The following is a 6000-nucleotide window of genomic DNA, read 5'->3' on the forward strand; positions in this document are numbered from 1 at the left end:
CTATAAACTTGTTGAGTCATTAGCCTGGCTGCTTAATGGAGGAAAACTAAATTCCTGTTCCTGTATAATGACACTTATTCACTGTAGACATTTGCATCACTAGGAAACGATAAAACCTCATCCTTCATAATGAAGTTCTGAACTGACAAAGAGGAAAATATAGTGTTGTGGGACAACTATGAATATAAAACAAGCTTAATAAAGAAGTAGTGACAAATTATATTATGCAAAATGCAGTGCAATAAAAAAAATGTTACTAACTCATTGGAAATGTCATAAATAATCTAAATAGTTTTTAACTGTCAAAGCCCTGAAAAATATATTCCTTAAAAAAAATGAGGTATAGAATAGATGCCAGTTTAATTGCCATCATATTTTGACAGACATAGAGAGTCTTGTATTCAGCTTATTTGCTAAATTTAGCTCACTTAACTAAAATGAGATAATGGGATTGTGGGAGAACTACTGGTCTGCCTTTTGAAACCATTGGTGCCCAAAGAAAATCTAAATAGTTTAGCCATTTAAAAGTGTTGTTGCTTTCCTACTTGAGTCAATATTCACTGTTTGGATTACAACCTTACACCACCTGATCCTCATAAAGTAATGAATCCATCTGATATGAAAGTTTGGTAAAATCATGTACTCTTTTCTTAAAATCAATGTTCTTTTTGAACAAATAAATATACTCTCTGCTATATTTCTGTGGGTCAGCAAGGTCATGAAATCCTACTGGGACAGCTCCTTGTATTAGAAAAGATTTTGTCTAATCTCTGTGTCCAAATGACTCACTCTCTCCTCTTCCAAAAATTTAATTTTGTAGAAAGAAGGAAGTCACTAGCATATCAAGATTTGCTGGTGGCTCAAATAATAATGACTTTGATTCTGTTTCTGCTGAAGTCTTAATGATTCCAGTCGTGCCAGTGACTTTAATGGAAGTAGCTGTGAGTCTTGCATAACCAGAAGCATTTCTATTCATGAAAACAGTTGCAAAATTAACTATGTGATCAAATTTTCACTTCAATGGAGATTTCCCTGCTGACATAGGCACTTGCTTAATTATATGCTGGATGTACTCAAAATGCAAAACGATCAAGATGCTTGAACCATTTTCTACATCCTCTAGCATATGAGGCTGTTCAGGTTACATGATGCATTTAATATTCATCTAGGAGATCTGTAGAAAATCTTATTTACTTTAAATTGTGAAATCTTAATTGTTTTGTTAGTGATTTTGATTTAGCTTGTTTATATATCAATGGCAGGTGTCACAGTCAAAAATCCCACTTGGATCTCTAAAAATGAGATGTTCTCTTCTGGAGCAAATCTATTTTAAACGTGCTCCCTATTTTTTTCCTAGAGAAAGTGATACTCATGTTTTTATACAAACATGAATTTCACCCTAGATTAAATACACATAGAAAGTGTGAGCTATTTCCAGACTATTTTCAAAGGAACATAGTGATTTTTACCCTCTGGTTGTTATTATAATCAACAGCTCAGTTTTTCATGTCCGAAATGCAAAACTCAAAGTAAACAAGTTGGTTTTAGCACACTTTTGAGCCTAGCCTGACTTTTTTATTTTACCATTTTCACAGTTGGAATTGGCTGTACAAAATTTTCCATTATGAAACAGGATTTGGAGCCACTCTGTCTGCTATGCTGTCTTCAGTCTTGTCTAATAATTGATGTTTCCAATAACTCATTTAAATTGCCAGCTCTTCTGTACAAGGCATTAGTCATTGTGATCATCTTTAAGTCTTGTAGATTGTCTCTTTAGTTTTAGAATGCTTCATTTAACACATTTAAGGCACAAACAAACATTTAAAACACAGAAATTTTTTGAGCCTGAAATGTGTCTGCAGAGATTCCATCAGACAAGCAGGGAATACAGTTTGGCTACTGGCCACAGTTTGACTACTGGAAAATGAGAAAAACTTTCATGCCCTGCTGTTTTAGTTTCTTAGTAATATGGAGACGAACCAAGTTGCAAGATTTTCCTAATCCATTTTATAACAATAACTTTCACTTCTGGCTGGAGACTCTCCATCCCCTTAATGCCAAACAAAACAAAACAAAACAAAACAAAACAAAACAAAAAACCCCAAGTGATTCCGATGTGATAAGAGTTCTGCTAGAGAACAGAAGAACATAGTGCATTTTTTCCCAATCGAACTTCTTAGACATTCTGCAGAAGCCATATTCAGAATTCTACAGAAATACTTTATGACCAATTAGAATACAAGTTGGAATTTAAAAGGTTGTAAAATCATCTTTCATGGATCAAGTCTTCTTGGTCAAGTACCTAACATGAAACTTAAAATAAAAGAAAACAATCATAAAGATGCTATTTCATAATGCTAGATAAATGGAAAGAAGAGTAAAGCACATCAAATTATACACACTTTGAATCATACAGAACAAGACCTGTCTGAACCAGGTCAAACACTTAAGGCAGATTATCCATAGGCACAAGAACATTTTTCACTATTTGCACACTCATTTTTTCTCTTTAATGTTGTATAATTCACCAGTGAAAAAAGCAATAGACTGAGTGACAAGACTTTCTGTCAAGAGTGCTCAGACGTTGAATGTTAGCAATGGTTAAACAGAGTGTTGGCTACACTTCTGCTCTCAATCCTGCTTTCAGCAAGGTTCCACACTGGAGCTCAGAAACTTTTCCTTGCTGAAGTCTGACTCTCCTCCCAGAGAATTTAATCTGTTGAATGGATAATTTTTGGCAGAAAAAAATTAACATTCCTAGATGCCAAAAGTGGCAGATCAAAAAAATATACTTAAGAAGGGACCTGATTTGACTCTACAGTCATCTGCATTGAACATTTTACAATGCATGGGGTTGCAGAATACAGTGGGCTATAGAGCCCTTTCCAGAGCTCTTGTTTTTTTATGTGAATAAAGTATACGAAAGGTGTCTGGAGTGGGAACCCAGGAATACTCTCTAGTTTTAAAATTCTGTTTTCTTCTTGGCTTCGTTCTTGAGTTGAAAATATCATTGCGTGCCTGGAATTTCTTTTTAAGAAAATTCAATTGTATAGACCAGACAGGAATTGCAGTGATACTGCAGTGGTTCCCTTCTTGCATTATTCTAGCACTTTAAGGCTGATTAGGAACAATTGTACAAGTCTGATAGGAGCTACTTGTTTTAGAGATTTAAGAATAAGAATATCAGCGTGAACGCTAGAGTTTCTCTTATTATTTGACAAGAGCTTGTTTTTGGAAAACAAAATCATCTGAAAAGGTTTTCTCTTTGCTTGCATTAACCTTTACATCATGCTCAGAGCACATAATTAGGTTATGTAATTTGTGTTTCAGTCATCTGCAAGGGCTGATGGTGTATCTCTGTCCTAGAATGACAGAAATAAAAACTACCAACTGAACCGGCGCGGAGCTTTCAGTTTTGTGTTTCTAGGAACACCCTGGACTTAAGTCTCTACATCTGCTGATCATCCTTATCTTCTACTTCATTTCATAATTTAATCTCTTTACAGCATGTTTGATCTATATAAAAGCACAGATTTTATGCCAGAATTTGACACGTCAACCTTTTCTGTATGCCTCTCCATTTCCCTCATTTTAAAATCTACTTGATTTGACTTTTCTTTTTTCTACATAGTGACTATTTTTTCTCAAATGGGAAAAAAAACCGTCAAAATTGTCTAACTAAGAAGAATGACTTCTGAATAGATCTTGCCAGCAGAAGGAAGTTACATTAATTTGAGCATTTCTTGATAGTAGTCCTACAGTTTAGTTATTCAATGCCAATTCAAGGCTGTTCCTTGAATAAGGACTAAAAAAGATCTCACTGGGTTCTGTGAATTTTTTTTTTTACTCTTCATTTAAAATCAGAAATAAACTAGTACTTTAATTTACACTGCTATGATTATTATTCAAGTGCACAGAATATCTTCACTTCTTTCTGGATGAGTGTAGATAATAACTTTTTCACCACGCATGTAGATTGAAATTCTGTTTCTCACTAGCCCTATTAAATGAGTAAATCCACAAGAGGGTGTGATGTCTGTTGTTTCTGTGCATCCAGGCAAAGAGACCTCCTTAGAACAAGTCCAGTTCTCTAAATTAAACCTATTAGTCCTTATTTCCAAAAACATGAGGTCTGCTTTGATAGTAATGCCTTCTTTTTTGTTTTGTTGGTCTGTGGTGTAAGAGATAGATGTTGATATGACAGTAGAGGTTGAACTTTCCCAACAATATTGCATTACATTTTATTGCCTTACAATAGATGGCAGAAGGACATTCTGACAAAATGATGTATAACGTGGAAGTGCATATGAAGCAAAGGTATAAAACTGAATTCTTCCATGCAGGAAAAATGGCACATTCTTCAACACATTCTGAACATTCTTGGAGACCAAACAGTGGATATGAGCACAGTGAGGTGATACGTTTCAGCAATGTGAAAGACAAGCTATGTTCCAGATCACCATGCACAGCTTTAACACCATGAAATGAAGAGTACCTCACTCAGCTCATCCATTCAAATTGGCAGATCTCAACCTCAGAACTGTGTACAGAGCTGAATATCAGCTTTAATGCATTGGAAGCAATCATTACAAAGTTGGAATATTGCAATGTTTGCAACAGGTGGATCCCATAAATGCTCACACAGAAACAGAAAGGGCAAGGTATGCAAGTTTGTCAGCAGCTACAGAATCAAAATGAGGTTGAAGGTGACAGTTTACTGAATTGTATCATTACTTATGATAAGATATGGTGTAATCAAAATGTCTGTTCATGGAGTGGTGACATGTGAATTCTCCACTGAAAAAAAGTTCAAGACACAGCCCTCATCAGATGAAGTGATGTCCACTGTCTTTTGGGATAGGAATGAGTTGAGTCTTCCTGATTTCCCAGAACCCATAGATACCATCAACTTTGATCACTGCATCTTGACATTGCCTAAGCTGGAAGTTCAAACTTCCAGAGTCAGACCAGAGAAGAAGACAAACTTTTTCTCACAACATGATAACATCATGCCTTATACTAGTTTGAAGACTGTGAAGCACACTGCCAATCTTCGCAGGACATCAGCCGCTGTATAGTCCGGATTTGATGCCTCCTGACTTCCATTTGTTCAGACTGATGAAATATGGACTGAGTGGGCAAAATTTTCCTAGCAATGACATCACCATAGTAGCTGTGAAACAGTGTGTCACATCCACTGGTGTAAATTTTTGCAAGCACAGCATGAAGACTTTTATTCATCACTGGTAAGGAATGCATAACTAATGGTGGTGCCTATGTTGTGAAACAGTGTTTTGTAGCTGAGAATTTGTTCTACCAAATAATGTTATCATACTCTTTGTATCTGTTGTAGTTTCCACAGAAATAAATAGGAGGCACTACTTTCAGAGTAACCTATGTATATAGAGTTCAGAAAATGTATATAGAAAAAACATATATTCATGTATTACATTGGGCCACTAGTTCTTGACCTCAAGTATCCTCTGTTTACCTCAAGCAACCTTCAGACTCTTGAAGAATGGCTGTAGTAACCATTACCTCTTTCATGTAGGGCTTATGTTGTCAGAATATGCAGTAATACTTGAGCTGCTCTTGTAAGATAGGGCTAGCTTCAACATACTTTCTATTTGACAATGGAAAATCTATGAACACATCATTAAAAGTAGCAGAGGTAGAGCTGAGGTGTTCCAATACAGCCCTTGTCTTTAGAGTAGGTTTGTACAAACCTTCCGCTTGTACATGCGTATATGACAAGATGATACCAAAAAGAGGAAAAACTGCCATAGAGCTCAAATTTAAAGAAAAACAAAACAACAATGCTTTCACGTCACAATGCAATCACTCTTACTATGTACTGGTATTATTACAAATAGGCCTTTGTACACAGTACAGACTATATTTTACCATTCTTCTTCATGACTTTATACATAACTGTGGAATATTAGCTAGATCGTGGTACAATTCAAGTGCTCCAGTGTTTGCAAAGAATATGCAATTAAA

Source organism: Meleagris gallopavo, chromosome 3 (genome assembly GCF_000146605.3).
Source record: "Meleagris gallopavo isolate NT-WF06-2002-E0010 breed Aviagen turkey brand Nicholas breeding stock chromosome 3, Turkey_5.1, whole genome shotgun sequence".
Taxonomy (NCBI): Eukaryota; Metazoa; Chordata; class Aves; order Galliformes; family Phasianidae; genus Meleagris; species Meleagris gallopavo.